The sequence below is a fragment of the Pelophylax lessonae genome (genome assembly GCF_965119305.1).
Source record: "Pelophylax lessonae genome assembly, chromosome: 7".
Lineage (NCBI taxonomy): Eukaryota > Metazoa > Chordata > Amphibia > Anura > Ranidae > Pelophylax > Pelophylax lessonae.
Window position 1 is genome coordinate 95,141,282 of NC_138774.1, and position 15,708 is coordinate 95,156,989.

Genomic DNA, 15,708 nt, shown 5'->3' on the forward strand with positions numbered 1-15,708 from the left:
CGCCTCTGAAGGCACTTTTCCACTGCATGGTACGGCTCGGTTTGGCGCTTTTCCACTGCATGGTACGGCTCGGTTTGGCACCTTTCCACTGCATGGTACCGCATGGTACGTGTTGGAACGGTTCGGTGCGGTTTGGTACAGCGGCGCTTTTCCACTACATGGTACGGCTTGCTACGGCTCGCTGAAACAGTACCACCTCAGTTGGGGTTCCAAGCGGGCCATACCTATACCATATCCCACAATCTTTTGCATGCAGCCTTGATTGTTTGTCACTACTAGCCACTGATTGGTCAGAGAATCGTTGTAATCCCACCCACTTACTACTTTAGTGGAAAAGCAAACCGAGCCGAGTAGATCCTATACAGTGCTGAAAGGTGCCGACTAGTACCACGCAGTGGAAAAGCAAATGGAGCCGTGCTGGGCCAAGCAGTGCCGAGTGGAGCCGAGCCAGTACTTGCAGTGGAAAAGTGCCATAAGTGTAGACTTTGTAGCATTTAATAAGATATAATTAACACTCACATCAGTTCAAGATTACAAGTAGTGGGTAGACAGCCATCCAGGGTGATTCAAGATGGGAGTGTTCGTCATCCTATGTGGACGCCACCATGAGAGTCATTCTCTCCTCTTCACCGTTATGTCGGCAATAGCGGTGTATGGAACTGGATCGAGAACGAGGCTTGGAGAGCAAACAAGCGAAAACGAGGCTTGGAGAGCGGAAAGCTCCGGTGTCGTGACTGGATGACGTCACAAAGCTGCAATGCATTTCTGAACGTGCCTGCTGCCGATGGATAGGCAGCCAAGCTCCTTCTTCATGGCATAGCTAATCTTGAACTGATGTGAGTGTTAATTATATCTTTTAAATGCGACAAAGTCTACACTTAGAGGCGACTCTTTTCTGTTTATCTCTAGCTTCGTTGGAATCTTGGCTTATGTTTCTCTTGATGGCATCCCTACATGTTGGACTTTCCATACTATTTATAGAACATTATGGACTTCCATAGATGTCCAGCTGATGCGCCTGATTAATGTTTTATTCATGGAGATGGAATCTGTCCGCGGTGGAAGTTTACCATAGAGCTGATACCAGATGGTCCCCGATCATCTCTATGACTTTTGGAGGCCTGGCTCGACGTTATGACGTCATGCCAGGCCGCGGCAATTGTAAACACTGCCGTGTATTCAGCTGGAAAGCCTGAGATCTTTTTTTTTTTTTTTTATCTCAGGCCTTCCAGCCTGGAGGAGAGATGTGGGGACTTAAAGACCCCAAATCTCTCCATAAAGAGGACCTGTCATGCCCTATTCCTATTACAAGGGATGTGTACATTCCTTGTAATAGGAATAAAAGTGATAAAAAAGAAGAAAAAATTGTAAAGGGAAAGTATAAAAATTAAATAAATAAAATAAAGTAAACAATAAAAAATTAAAGTGCCCCGTCCCCTCGTGCTCGCAAGCAGAAGCGAACACATACATAGGTCACGTCTGCATATGTAAACAATGTTTAAAGCATACATGTGAGATATTGCCGCGAAGCTTAGAGCGAGAGCAATAATTCTAACACAAGACCTTCTCTGTGACTCTAAACTTGTAACTTGTAAATATTTTTAAAGCGTAGCCTATGGAAATATTTAAGTACCGAATTTTGGGACCATTCCACGAGTGTGCGCAATTTTAAAGCGTGACATGTTAGGTATCTATTTACTCGGGGTAACATCATCTTTCATCTTTCACATTATACAAAAAAATTGTGCTAACTTTACTGGGTTTTTTTTAAATTCATGAAAGTGTTTTTTTTTTACCAAAAAATCGTGTTTGAAAAATTCCTGCGCAAATACCATGTGACATAAAAAAACAGCAATGGCTACCATTTTATTCCCTAGGGTCTCTGCAAGGATTTTAACAACTTTGTTGCCAATTCCTTCCTTTTGCTATTTAGCAATGTACATAGATCACCCAGAGGGGAATGTTTTTTTTTCTCAATAAAAATGAAATTACTTCTTTAAGGCTCGGTTCACACATATGCGATGCGGGAACCCTGCGAATCCACTGCAAGTTCCCGCATCACATTCAAATCGCAGGCAGTTCACACTGCCATATGCGAATCGCTGGGGGTGTCAATACAAAGTTAACGACTCCCCCAGATCAGTTTGCATATCGCTGTGCAAACTGACAGTTCGGACATGAATCAGATCGCAAAGGTGTGAACCACCATGTGATCCGATTGGGCTGCGGACCCAAGAAAGGGTCCTGTGTGTGTTCACTCCGAAACAGATGCAAATTCAGCCATACAATCTGTATGGCTAAATTCGCATCGCACAGACATCGCATGTGATTTTCAGAGCAGTGCGCTCCAAATCACATGCAATATCTGACATCGCTATAGTGTGAACTGGGGCCAGTTCACACCATAGAAACGCAGTCTGGATGTGTTCAAATGCTTTTCTGCATGCGTGTTTTTGATGAGTTCCAGTACGTTTTTGTTGCGCTTTTGGTGCATTTTTTTATGCAGTCCAGTGTATTTTTCCCCCACTTTGTTCCTAACCTTAAGTAGTGCATTCTTTGTGCATTTAGGTCAGTTCCATTGCATTTCAGTGCATTTTTGATGCGTTTTACAGCATTCCAGTGCAGGAAAAATGCAGCATGTCCTACTTTTTTTTTTGAAAGTGGAAACCACTGGAACTGCAAGCACTGGTGAAAGCACTGGTGTGAACTATGCCATTGCAAACCTACTTTCCATGTGTTTTTGAGACAGAACAAAACGCACTGGAATGCATGTGGTGTGAACTGGCCCTAAATCTTGACACGGTCCCACCCACTTATACTCACCTTCCCTGCAATCTCCTGCTGTTTGCCTGTTGGAGCCGAGTCTAATCACTGGGTACGTTTAATCTGTTTAGGAGCTTACAGGGTTAAAAAAAAACTCCTCTTGCCCATGTGACTCTGTTCAAGCCTGGTGATTGGCCACTCCAGTGCTGAGTCCTGGAAGGAATGAGAGAAAATCATAAACTCCTTGATATCAGGAAGCACTGAGTATTTCCCAGGTTCAGGGTAGTCTTTAATATTGATTGGACCCTGGGCTAACAATTTCTTGGGCTCTCCCGAATCCACTCATCAACAAATACAGGCAGTGCGGGCTCAAGGGGCAGCTGCTTTAGGCCCCACAACAGTGATTGGGCCTGGGGCAGCAGCCCCTTTTGCCCTGCGTTAAAGACGGCCCTGCCCAGGTTCCTGACAGCTAAACAAATCAGTGGGGGCATGACAAAGGGATGACTGTTAATGTTTGGGGGGACTTTTATGGGAACCTTTCACTTTGCCTTGAATGGACAAAGAGACAAATTACCTTTGAGGGGTCACTCCATCCAAAACGTACTTTCCTTACCCCATCAGAAAAACAAGAAAAAAGTTTGGTGCTGCTCCATATTAACTTGCACAGGCTTAGCAGTGCCATATGGAAAATATGCTTTCCTAATGCAGGAAGGTCTGCGACACTGAACCCCAGACTATGCTGTCGCTCCACAGATCCAGGCCCGATCAGCTGCAGAGCAGTATAATAGTTGTGTGTTTTTTATTCGCTTTTTGTTGAAACTCCTGCATGATCTGAGCGGTTTACATTATGAATTAAATAAAACCAATCACATGTTTCCACTCTTCTTTGTAAATTCATTTACACGGATAATGAAATTAAGAGGACAGCAGCAGCAGTGAATGATGGGAAATGAGCAACGTGAAGGGCACTGGCAGCATACATGTCATCATGAAAGCTGAGGGTAGTAGGTGACTGAAGACAATATAATGGAGGTTTCTGACTTTTTAAGCTCACCACAAACATTACAATCTGACGTGCAATCTCCTTTAGCTCGACCAATACTTATGTAGTACAAGGGTCTGCCTGATTGGGCACAAATTGATTGGATAGTTCAGGTAGGTTCTCCATAGTGTTTGTAAATCTAACGTTGATTATACAAAGAATGAAAGGTGGGATTGTATGGTGCATGGTGAGGACTTTAAAGCTGGAGTAAACTCCGGTAACTTTTACCTGTGGGTAAGTAACAAGATAAAATAAATACATCACAATAAATGGAGTCATAACATGAGTACATGAACATGGGTAAGCCTATAGGTAGTATAAATATCTCCTAAGCGTGCACCGTTTAGGAGATATTTACTGTATTTACACCCAGTGACATCACCCGTCCATGCGCTCTGAAGGAACGGCCATTCACATGTGCAGGAGTGACGTCATCGCGGCCCTGGCCAGTCACACAGCCGGAGTCTGCAAACCCAGAAGGAAGATGGAAGCCATGTCAGCGGTGACAGCTCGCTGCTGGAAGGACTTCATTCTAAGGTAAGTTTCACATAATGTGTTAGCACATTATGGCTTTACCTTGTAGGTAAAAAAAATAGTGTCCGGTTTACTACTCCTTTAAAGAGGTTGTAAACCCATTCAAATTTTTATTTTTTTTTCAACCTGAAAGAGAAACACTTAATGAGCTAGTATGCATCGCATACTAGCTCATTATGAAATACTTACCTTAGAACGAGCCCCCGCCGTGCTGCCCGCTTACCTCTATGACGGGCGACATGTTCAGTCACCCATCTTCTGGGATCGCGGCATTCGGCCATCTGATTGGCCGGAGCCGCGGTGACATCACTCCCGCGCACGGGAGCCGACGGTCATGGCACGGGGCTCTGAAGGAACAGCACCAGCGGCCGTTCCTTCAAAGCGCATGCACCAGTGACATCACTGGCTGCATGTAAGGTAAATATCTCCTAAACGGTACATGTTTAGGAGATATTTACAGTACCTATAGGTAAGTCTTATCATAGACTTACCTATAGGTACAAGTTACAGAGGAGGGTCTACTTCCTCTTTAAGGTTGGGTTCACACTGCTGTGAATTGGATGCGGGTTTCCCTGCATCCAATTCCCATGTCACGAGACTGAGACCGGCTCGAAATGGAGCCGGCTCACACAGCCCTGGGACAGCTGCGGAGCGGTTTGCAGAAGAATCCTATGCGTCTTCTGGTCCATTTTAGGTCCGAATCCAGCCAAAAATTCGGAACTGAAACGGAGAAGAGGGATGCACCGGATCCCCTGCTGCGAGCCGCTTTGCACACAGTGTGAACTGTGAACCCAGCCTAAAGGGTTTATTCTTAATCAAGGAATCTCATTATAAATAGTTGTTTCATAAAAAAAAAAAAAATGTAAATCATTGACAAACTGATTATAATACAATAGATCACTCAAATGTAATCTCCTAGCCTTTACCATAAATCTGTTCATATCAGGTTTAAAAATGATACCATCGTGCTTGGGGAAGCCATATTTAAGTGTTAGCTTCTAAAGAATGATCTTGTCCAAAACTTTACTCTAAATAGGAAAACAAAAAGATAGGCTAAACATTAAAGCCCAACTCCAGGGGGCCTAAAATGATCCCTTGCTGTGAGGTTGTGCCCACACTGCAAGGATTTCTTACTAATTTAGGTCTAGGGGACTTGTTGCAGTAGATTTACTTACCATCTTCTGCTCCTCTGTGCTGCTAAACTGTTCCCTGGGACGTTTTCCCCCTACCAGGGGCAGACTGGGAATAAAATTCAGCCCTGGAGGCTGGAAATAATTTCATACCAGCCCCATGGCATTATTATACTGACCCAACAGCACGACGCCATTATTTTCTTGTTCATAAAAGGAAAACTATGCATTTTAACCACTTGCCGATCGCTCACATTGAGCGTACTGCGGCAAAGTGGTTCGTTATCGTCCAGTGACCGGAGGCGCGCTCCCGCTGTTTTCATTCACAGCGGGAGTCGGACCAGGGGAGGAGCGGCGGCGATCGCCGCTGCTCTGCCCCGATCGTCGGGGGAATCGAGTGAGGAGATCCGCCCGCCTGTGTAAACAGAGCGGGCGGATCTCCTAAGTGACAGGGACTGACAGATCGGAGTGTTCAGCATAGCTGAACATCCGATCTGTCCTTCTGTCACTCAGTCACCTCCCCCCACACACGTCAGTAAGCACCAGGCATACATTAACCCCTCCCTCTCCAATAAAATTAACCCCTTCACTGCCAGTGTCATTTTTACAGTAACAGTGCATATGTATAGCACTGATTACTGCAGTAATGTCACTGGTACCCCCAAAAGTGTCAAAAATGTCAGTCAAGGGTCCGATCTGTCCGCCGCAATGTCGCAGTCCCGCAAAAAAATCGCAGATCACCGCCATTACGCGTTAAAAAATAAAACACCAAAAATGACAGAAATCTTTCCCGTAGTTAGTAAACGCAATAACTTTTGTGCAAACCAATCAAAATACGCTTTTTTTTACCAAACATATGTAGCAGAAAACAAATTGGCCAAAAATTTTAAAAAAATTTGATTTTTACATTTTTTTGGGGGGAATTTCATATAAAAAAATGTTAAAAATATTATTTTTTCAAAATAAACGCTCTTTTTTTGTTTATAGCACAAAAAGTAAAAAGCGCACAGGTGATCAAATACCACCAAAAGAAAGCTCTGTTTGTGGGAAAAAAAGGACGTAAATTTCGTTTGGGTATGGCGTCGCACGACCGCGCAATTGTCAGTTAAATTCGCACAGCGCCGAATCGCAAAAAGTGGCCTGGACGTAAGACAGCAAAATCCTCCGGTGGTAAAGTGGTTAAAGCACATTTGAAGAGTGTATTATACATAAGACAGATATGAAAGCACATAGGGCTTTATATATATTTATATATATATATATATATATATATATATATATATATATATATATATATATATATATATATATATATATATATATATATATATATATATATAAGTGAATTCCGGTTAAAAGTGGTAAAAGTGTGGATGTTGTACAGGAGGTGGTCATAGGCTGTGTGGGCATGGTACAGGGGATGTCAGAAGCTGCCGGCATGGTATAGGAGATGCAGGGGCTCTGGACATGGTACTGGAGATGAAGAGGCTGCGGCCATGGTACAGGAGATGCAGGGGCTGGGAACATGGTGCAGGAGATGCAGGGGCTGCGAACATGGTACAGGAGATGCAGAGGCTGCGGACATGGTACAGGAGATGCAGAGGCTGCGGACATGGTACAGGAGATGCAGGGGCTGCGGGCATGGTACAGGAGATGCAGGGGCTGTGGGCATGGTGCAGGAGATGCAGGGGCTGCGGGCAAGGTACAGGAGAGGGTGAGGCTGCAGGCATAGTATAGGAGATGCAGAGGCTGTGGACATGGTACAGGAGATGCAGAGGCTGCAGGTATGGAACAGGAGAAGGAGAGGCTGTGGGCATAGTACAAGAGATGCAGATGCTACAGACATAGTGCAGGAGCTACGGGCATGGTGCAGGAGATGCAGGGGCTGCGGGCATGGTGCAGGAGATGCAGAGGCTGCAGGCATGATGCAGGAGCTGCAGGCATGGTGCAGGAGATGCAGGGGCTGAGGGCATGGCGCAGGAGATGCAGGGGCTGCGGAGAGGGTACAGGAGATGCAGTGCTGCAGGCATGATACAGAAAATGCAGGGCTGCGGACATGATACACAGTACTGTGGGCATGGTACAGGAGATGCAGTGCTGCGGGCATGGTACAGGAGATGCAGTGCTGAGGGCATGGTACAGGAGAATCTCCTGTACCATGCCCACAGCACTACATCTTCTGAGGAGATGCAGGGCTGCGGAGGGGTCTTACTTACCCATTGGTGAGGCGCCTTACATTTTAAAATGTGACAAAATCTCGCATTATTACACCGGCACCCGCTGTACTCAGATGTATTGCATTTAGTCCGTGCTCAGCTCCGCCTCCGCCCTGCCTCCTCTCAGTGAGCTCTACAGGATGTATTGCTTTGAGTCCGCGCTTCGCTCCACCTCCGCCCCTCCTCCTCTCAGTGAGCCCGGACTGAAAGCATTACATCCCGTAGAGTTCACTGAGAGGAGGCAGGGCGTAGGCGGGGCAGGGGCGGGTCGGAGCACAGACTCAATTCAATACATCCAAGTACAGCTGGTGCCGGTGTAATAATGCGAGATTTTGTCACTAGGCGATTTGCAAGGGCTGTTGGGATACATCCCAGCAGCCCTTGTGAATCGCCGAGTGACGTAATCGCCTATAGGCGGCCGGACCCGGAAGTGTGAATGAATAAAGAAGGAAAAAGGTATTTCCTTGCAAAAAAAAAAAACAATTGTTTCCATTGGTAAAAGCATTTTTAAAGGGGATTACATACATCTAAACTTATTAAAATGGGTGGAACTCCACTTTAATTTAACATGTTGCAGTAGATTTACTTACCATCTTCTGCTCCTCTGTGCTGCTAAACTGTTCCCTGGGACGTTTTCCCCCTACCAGGGGCAGACTGGGAATAAAATTCAGCCCTGGAGGCTGGAAATAATTTCATACCAGCCCCATGGCATTATTATACTGACCCAACAGCACGACGCCATTATTTTCTTGTTCATAAAAGGAAAACTATGCATTTTAACCACTTGCCGATCGCTCACATTGAGGTCGTATCCTCCGGTAACGGCTCAACCTCAAAGACAGCTGATTTAGGTGCGGTACAGAAGGACAAGGCAAAGGCAAGGTCAGACGGAGCAAGAGGTCAAGGCAGGCGGCAAAGGCTCGTAGTCAGGGGCAACAGCAGAAGGTCAGATACACAGGCAGGGAAAATACACCAAAAGCTTTCTCAAGGCACAAAAGGCAACAAGATGCGGCAAGGACAGGAAGGGGAAGTGGGTTTTTATGGGATTTGGACTGATTGGACCAGGCACCAATTAGTGGTGCACTGGCCCTTTAAATTTGAATGCAGCGGAGCGCGCGCGCCCTAGGGAGCAGGGCCGCGCGCGTCGGGAGGAGGAAGGAACCCGGCGTGCGCCGGGAGTCAGAGAAGACAGGACCCGGCGGGTGAGTACCGCGGATGCGGGGGAACAGCGCTTACCGTCGGGGACGCCGACCGGAGCGCTGCAGCCCGCAGGACGCCTCGAGTTCTCCGGGGAAGCCACGGGACCCGGAGCACTCGGCGTTACAGTACCCCCCCCCCCCTTAGGTCTCCCCTCCTCTTTTTGGAGCCCAGGTACCTGTGGATGAGCTCCTTGTCGAGGATATTGGACTCGGGCTCCCACGACCTCTCCTCAGGACCACAATTCTCCCAGTCAACCAAAAAAAACGTTTTACCTCTGACGACCTTGGAGGCGAGGATCTCTTTTACTGAGAAGACGTCAGAGGACCCAGAGACAGGAGCAGGAACGGTGACCTTGGGGGAAAGTTGGTTAAGAATGAGGGGTTTGAGAAGGGATACATGAAAGGAGTTAGGAATATGGAGAGAGGGAGGAAGATGGAGTTTGTAAGAGACAGCATTAATTTGGCTTTTGATTTTAAAAGGCCCGAGATAACGCGGACCCAGTTTGTAGCTGGGGAACCGAAACCGGATGTATTTGGCAGAGAGCCACACTCTGTCCCCAGGGGAAAAGACAGGAGGAGTTCATCTTTTTTTATCTGCATGTCTCTTCATACGAGAAGCGGCCAGGGTGAGCGACTTTTGAGTATCTTTCCAGATGGAGGAGAAGTCCAGAGTCAAGTCATCAACGGCAGGAACCCCAGAAGAAGTGGGAATGGGGAGGGGGGGCAGCGGGTGACGGCCGTACACCACTAAAAACTGAGATTTGGTGGATGACTCAGAGTCTCTAAAGTTATAAGAAAATTCGGCCCAGGGCAACAGGTCGACCCAATCATCCTGACGGGAGGAGACGAAGTGTCGCAGATAGTCACCAAGGATCTGGTTAACCCTCTCCACTTGTCCATTGGACTGAGGGTGGTAGGCAGAAGAAAAGTTCAATTTGATTCTTAATTGGGTGCAGAGAGCTCTCCAAAACTTAGAGATAAACTGAACGCCTCTATCGGAGACGATGTGTGTTGGAAGGCCATGAAGACGAAAAATGTGCAAAAAGAATTGCTTCGCCAGCTGTGGCGCAGAAGGGAGACCAGGAAGCGGGACAAAATGTGCCATTTTTGAAAACCTGTCAACAACCACCCATATGACTGTGTTACCATGGGATATGGGAAGGTCCATGATGAAGTCCATTGCTATGTGGGACCAAGGCTGTTCAGGCACTGGCAGAGGAAGGAGAAGACCTGCAGGCTTCTGGCGGGGAGTTTTATCAAGTGCGCAGACAGTACAGGCCCGAACGAACTCCGTTACATCTTTTTCAAAGGAAGGCCACCAATAGTGTCTGGCAATTAGCAGTGTCGTCTTTTTAATTCCAGCGTGACATGCCAGGTGAGAGGAGTGACCCCATTTGAGAGTCCGTAGGCGAAGACGTGGAGGAACAAATGTTTTCCCTGGAGGGACTGGTGCCAGTGAAGCAGGGGCAGTTGAAATTAGACACTCAGGAGGAATGATGTGTTGAGGAACAGTTTCATCTTCGGAGGCATCGGTGGAACGTGATAGGGCATCCGCCCTAATGTTCTTATTAGCAGGACGAAAATGGATTTGGAAAGTGAATCGGGCAAAGAACAATGACCACCTGGCCTGGCGCGGATTAAGGCGCTGGGCAGACTGAAGATACGAGAGATTTTTGTGGTCAGTGAAGATGGTGATTGGATGAAGGGATCCTTCCAGAAGATGTCTCCATTCTTCTAGTGCCAACTTAATGGCTAGTAGTTCACGGTCCCCGATGGCATAGTTATTTTCAGGAGGGGAAAATGTTTTTGAGAAGAAGCCGCAGGTGACGTTTTTTCCTTTAGCAGACTTTTGAAGAAGAACCGCTCCGGCTCCAACAGAGGAGGCATCTACCTCCAGGGAAAATGGTTTCAGAGGATCGCGCCTATTTAAGACTGGAGCGGAGGCGAAGGCGGTTTTAAGGCGAGTAAAGGCTTCTTCAGCTTGGGGAGGCCAGGATTTCGGATTCGCTTCTTTCTTGGTTAGTGCCACAATAGGTGCCACGATAGTGGAGAAGTGGGGAATAAACTGGCGGTAAGAGTTGGCGAATCCAAGGAAGCGTTGAATGGAGTGAAGTCCTGAGGGGCGTGGCCAATCCAAGACTGCAGAGAGTTTGTCGGGGTCCATTTGAAGACCCTGTCCAGAAACTAGGTATCTCAGAAACGGAAGACAGCTACGCTCAAAAAGACATTTTTCCATTTTGGCATAAAGGTGGTTGACACGAAGGCGCTGGAGCACTTGACGAACATGGCGACGGTGTTCCTCCAGGTTGGGAGAGAAGATTAGAATGTCATCAAGATAGACCACTACACAAGTATACAACATGTCCCGGAAGATCTCGTTGACAAAGTCTTGAAAGACTGCAGGAGCGTTGCACAGGCCGAAAGGCATGACGAGATACTCAAAGTGGCCATCTCTGGTATTAAAAGCGGTTTTCCACTCATCTCCTTCACGGATTCTGATGAGATTATAAGCGCCCCTGAGGTCAAGCTTAGTGAAGACCTTTGCTCCGTGCAGACGGTCAAAGAGCTCCGAGATGAGAGGCAAAGGGTAGTGATTCTTTACCGTGATCTTGTTAAGACCACGGTAGTCAATACATGGACGTAGTGACCCATCCTTTTTGGCAACAAAGAAAAATCCTGCTCCGGCAGGAGAAGAAGACTTCCTGATGAAACCTTTCTTGAGGTTCTCCTGAACGTACTCCGACATGGCCTTGGTTTCAGGAATGGAGAGGGGGTAAATCCTGCCACGGGGTGGTGTGGTACCGGGAAGCAAATCAATGGGACAGTCATAGGGTCTATGTGGTGGTAAGACCTCCGCCTGTTTCTTGCAAAAGACGTCAGTAAAGTCCTGATAGACCTTAGGAAGGCCGAGCACTGGTGAGGAGACGGAGACTTGTCTAATAGGTACCGACTTGAGGCAATGAGTGTGGCAGGTAGACCCCCATGATTTAATATCCCCAGAGGTCCAGTCAAGGGTAGGAGAGTGGCGCTGGAGCCAGGGCAAGCCAAGAAGGACGTCAGACGTGCAATTCGGTAGAACAAAAAATTCAATGGTTTCTTGGTGGAGGACCCCTATGGTCATGAGCACGGGTTCTGTGCGATAACACACGGTACAGTTCAGATTTTCTCCGTTAACTGTAGTACTGAAGAAGGGCTTGACGAGACGGATCACAGGAATAATGCTAAAGCGGTTGATGAAGGAGGCTTTAATGAAGTTTCCCGCAGAACCAGAGTCCAAGAAGGCGTCTGCCGGGAAGGAGACTTTAGCAGCAGAAGAAATCCGTACCGGAACAATCAAGCGTGGAGAGGAAGAATTTACACCCAGCGACGCCTCTCCCACGTTCACTAAGTGCGAGCGTTTCCCTGACGCTGAGGACGAACTGGACAGTCCTTTAAGAAGTGTTCGGAACTCGCACAGTATAAGCATAAATTCTCGTTCCTCCGGCGAGACCTTTCTTGCTGGGTCAGGCGAGCCCGATCCACTTGCATGGCCTCCTCGGCGGAAGGCGCAGCAACCGGCTGCAATGGTTGCTGGAAGAGAGGTGCCAGGCGTGGATAACGCCTGTTGCGAACAAGATTCTTTTCTTGGCGAAGTTCCTGGCGTCTTTCAATGAAGCGCATATCTATGCGAGTAGCCAACTGGATGAGTTCCGTCAGGGAATCAGGTATCTCTCGTGCGGCCAGAGCATCCTTGATATGGCTGGATAAACCTTTTTTAAAAGTTGCGCAGAGGGCGTCGTTGTTCCAGGTCAGTTCAGAGGCCAGAGAGCGAAAGTGTATAGCATATTCGCCTACTGTAGCGTCTCCTTGGACGAGGTTTAGCAAGGCTGTTTCTGCTGACGAGGCACGGGCAGGTTCCTCTAAGACACTGCGAACTTCAGAAACGAAGGACTGGACAGAGGCAGTGGCAGGATCGTTGCGGTCCCAGAGCGGCGTGGCCCAGGCCAAGGCCTTTCCAGACAGTAAACTGACCATGAAGGCCACCTTAGACCGTTCCGTAGGAAACTGGTCGGCCAACATCTCCAGGTGCAGGGAACATTGGGACAAAAAACCCCGGCACATCTTAGAATCCCCATCAAACTTGTCCGGGAGAGACAAACGGATTCGAGCGGAGGTGGCGGCCACCGGCTGCGGAGGTGGAGCGGAAGCAGAAGCAGAAGCAGGCGGCTGCTGCCGTGCGGGAAGAAGTTGCTGTAGCATGGCGGTCAGCTGTGCCAACTGTTGACCTTGCTGAGCAATCTGCTGGGACTGCTGGGCAACCACGGTAGAGATGTCAGCGAGACTAGGCAGGGTCACATCAGCGGGATCCATGGCCGGATCTACTGTCAGGGTCCGGACTGGCGGCATGTGACTGTACTGGAGGTGGATCCTCTGTGTCAGTGAGGGATTGGCGTGGACCGTACCAGGGGACCGATTCTAAGTTACTACCAGTTTTCACCAGAGCCCGCCGCAAGGCGGGATGGACTTGCTGCGGCGGTAGCAACCAGGTCGTATCCTCCGGTAACGGCTCAACCTCAAAGACAGCTGATTTAGGTGCGGTACAGAAGGACAAGGCAAAGGCAAGGTCAGACGGAGCAAGAGGTCAAGGCAGGCGGCAACGGTTCGTAGTCAGGGGCAACAGCAGAAGGTCAGATACACAGGCAGGGAAAATACACCAAAAGCTTTCTCAAGGCACAAAAGGCAACAAGATCCGGCAAGGACAGGAAGGGGAAGTGGGTTTTTATGGGATTTGGACTGATTGGACCAGGCACCAATTAGTGGTGCACTGGCCCTTTAAATTTTAATGCAGCGGCGAGCGCGCGCCCTAGGGAGCGGGCCCGCGCGCGCCGGGAGAAGGAAGGAACCCGGCGTGCGCCGGGAGTCAGAGAAGACAGGACCCGGCGGGTGAGTACCGCCGATGCGGGGGAACAGCGCTTACGGTCGGGGACGCCGACCGGAGCGCTGCAGCCCGCAGGACGCCTCGAGTGCTCCGGGGAAGCCACGGGACCCGGAGCACTCGGCGTAACAACCAGACTACATGATAGGCCCCCGAGAACACCAGACTGGGGCTCCCTCCATATAGCTCATTTAGAGACTGTATAGGAGAGGACTTCCATCCAGGAGAGGCTGAACGTGGCTGGGCGAATGTGCTAAGAGGTACTGTTCTATCCATACAATCTTGTCAGGTGAGGATAAAAAAGAGAATGCTGTGGGGTGTCTCTCTCTGACATTTATAACCTAACCAATCCTATCAGGTTGTGGGGGCGGAGTCACAACCCAGTGTGTGCTGCCATGATACGTAAGGAAAAGCGTTTTTAACTCTCTGCTAGACTGAACAAGCAATTATCATTGGCAGTGTGGGTGCAGACACAAGGGTTCATTTTCAGGCCTAAAGTTCACCTTTGGTGGGAACATGTTACATGTTCCACCTGTTTTTAGGGTGGAACATGTAACATGTTCCCAATGCTGCCCTATCCGCCCCCCCCCCCCCCCCCATCCTCCTTTGGAGTTTGTCGGCTTGTAGTTTTCAATGAACCACCATGGCGCTGTGGAGCACTGTGGTAGTTCATTGTTTCTTCCTGTCAGATCTTATCTGCTTGTCTGCATGGGATGTATGGGGCACACAGATACACTGACAGATCTGCAGGAGACCTGCATGGCACCAGTGATCTGATGATAGTCAGTGCAATGCTTTACAGGCTCCAAATAAAATAATCAATGCACATTTATTATTTTTTTCTAAAAAGTGAAGCAGCACAGTGGCTAAGCGGTTAGCACTTCCACCTAGCAGCACTAGGGTTGTTGGTTTGAATCCCAACCATGAAACTACCTGCACAGAGTTTGCATGCTCTCCCTGTGCCCACGCGGGCTTCCTCCGGACACTCTAGTTTATTCCAAAGACATGCTGGTAGGTAAATTGGTCCTAGCATGTATGAATGGGAGTTAGGGACCTTAGATTGTAAGCTCCTGATGTCAATGTACTGTATATGTACAGCACTGCATAAATTGACAGAGCTATATACAGTAAGTACCTGTAATATGTTTCCCATAGTTGGGCTTGAGTGCCAGTTCACATTGCATGTGATTCACACCGCACTGCTATGCAAAGCACATGCGATGTCTGTGCGCTGCGAATTTATCCACACAGATTGTATGGCTGAATTTGCATCGCATTCAGGCCAAAGTCACACCTATGCATTACGATTCATGTCCGAATTGACAGTTCGCATTGCGATATGTGAACTGATCTGGGGGTGTCCTTAACTTTGTATTGATACCCCCAGCAATTCGCATATGGCAGTGTGAACTGAGTGCAATGCGGGAACCCGCACTGGATTCGCAGGGTTCCCTTCGTCGCATATGTGTGGACCGGAACCTAAACTCTCAATGCATTTTTAAACCTTTCAACTTCTTCAGAAGGTAATCAGACATTAATTACCTAAAATTACATAAATAAATCTATTAGTACATAAAAAGTTACAATACAGAAACATTGTCAAACGACATCTTCTTTAGAAGTTTCAACATTAAGAATCTTTCACAATGGATGCACTGAAAACAATCAGGTTGCATTCACACCTTGGCGTTTTGAATCGCGGGAAGATTTGCTGCGATTCTGCTCGCAATTTCAAAGCGCTGAAGTGTGAATGACAAATCGCAGACGCACATTTTACAGTGCCTTGCGAAAGTATTCGGCCCCCTTGAACTTTGCGACCTTTTGCCACATTTCAGGCTTCAAACATAAAGATATAAAACTGTCATTTTTTGTGAAGAATCAACAACAAGTGGGACACAATTATGAAGTG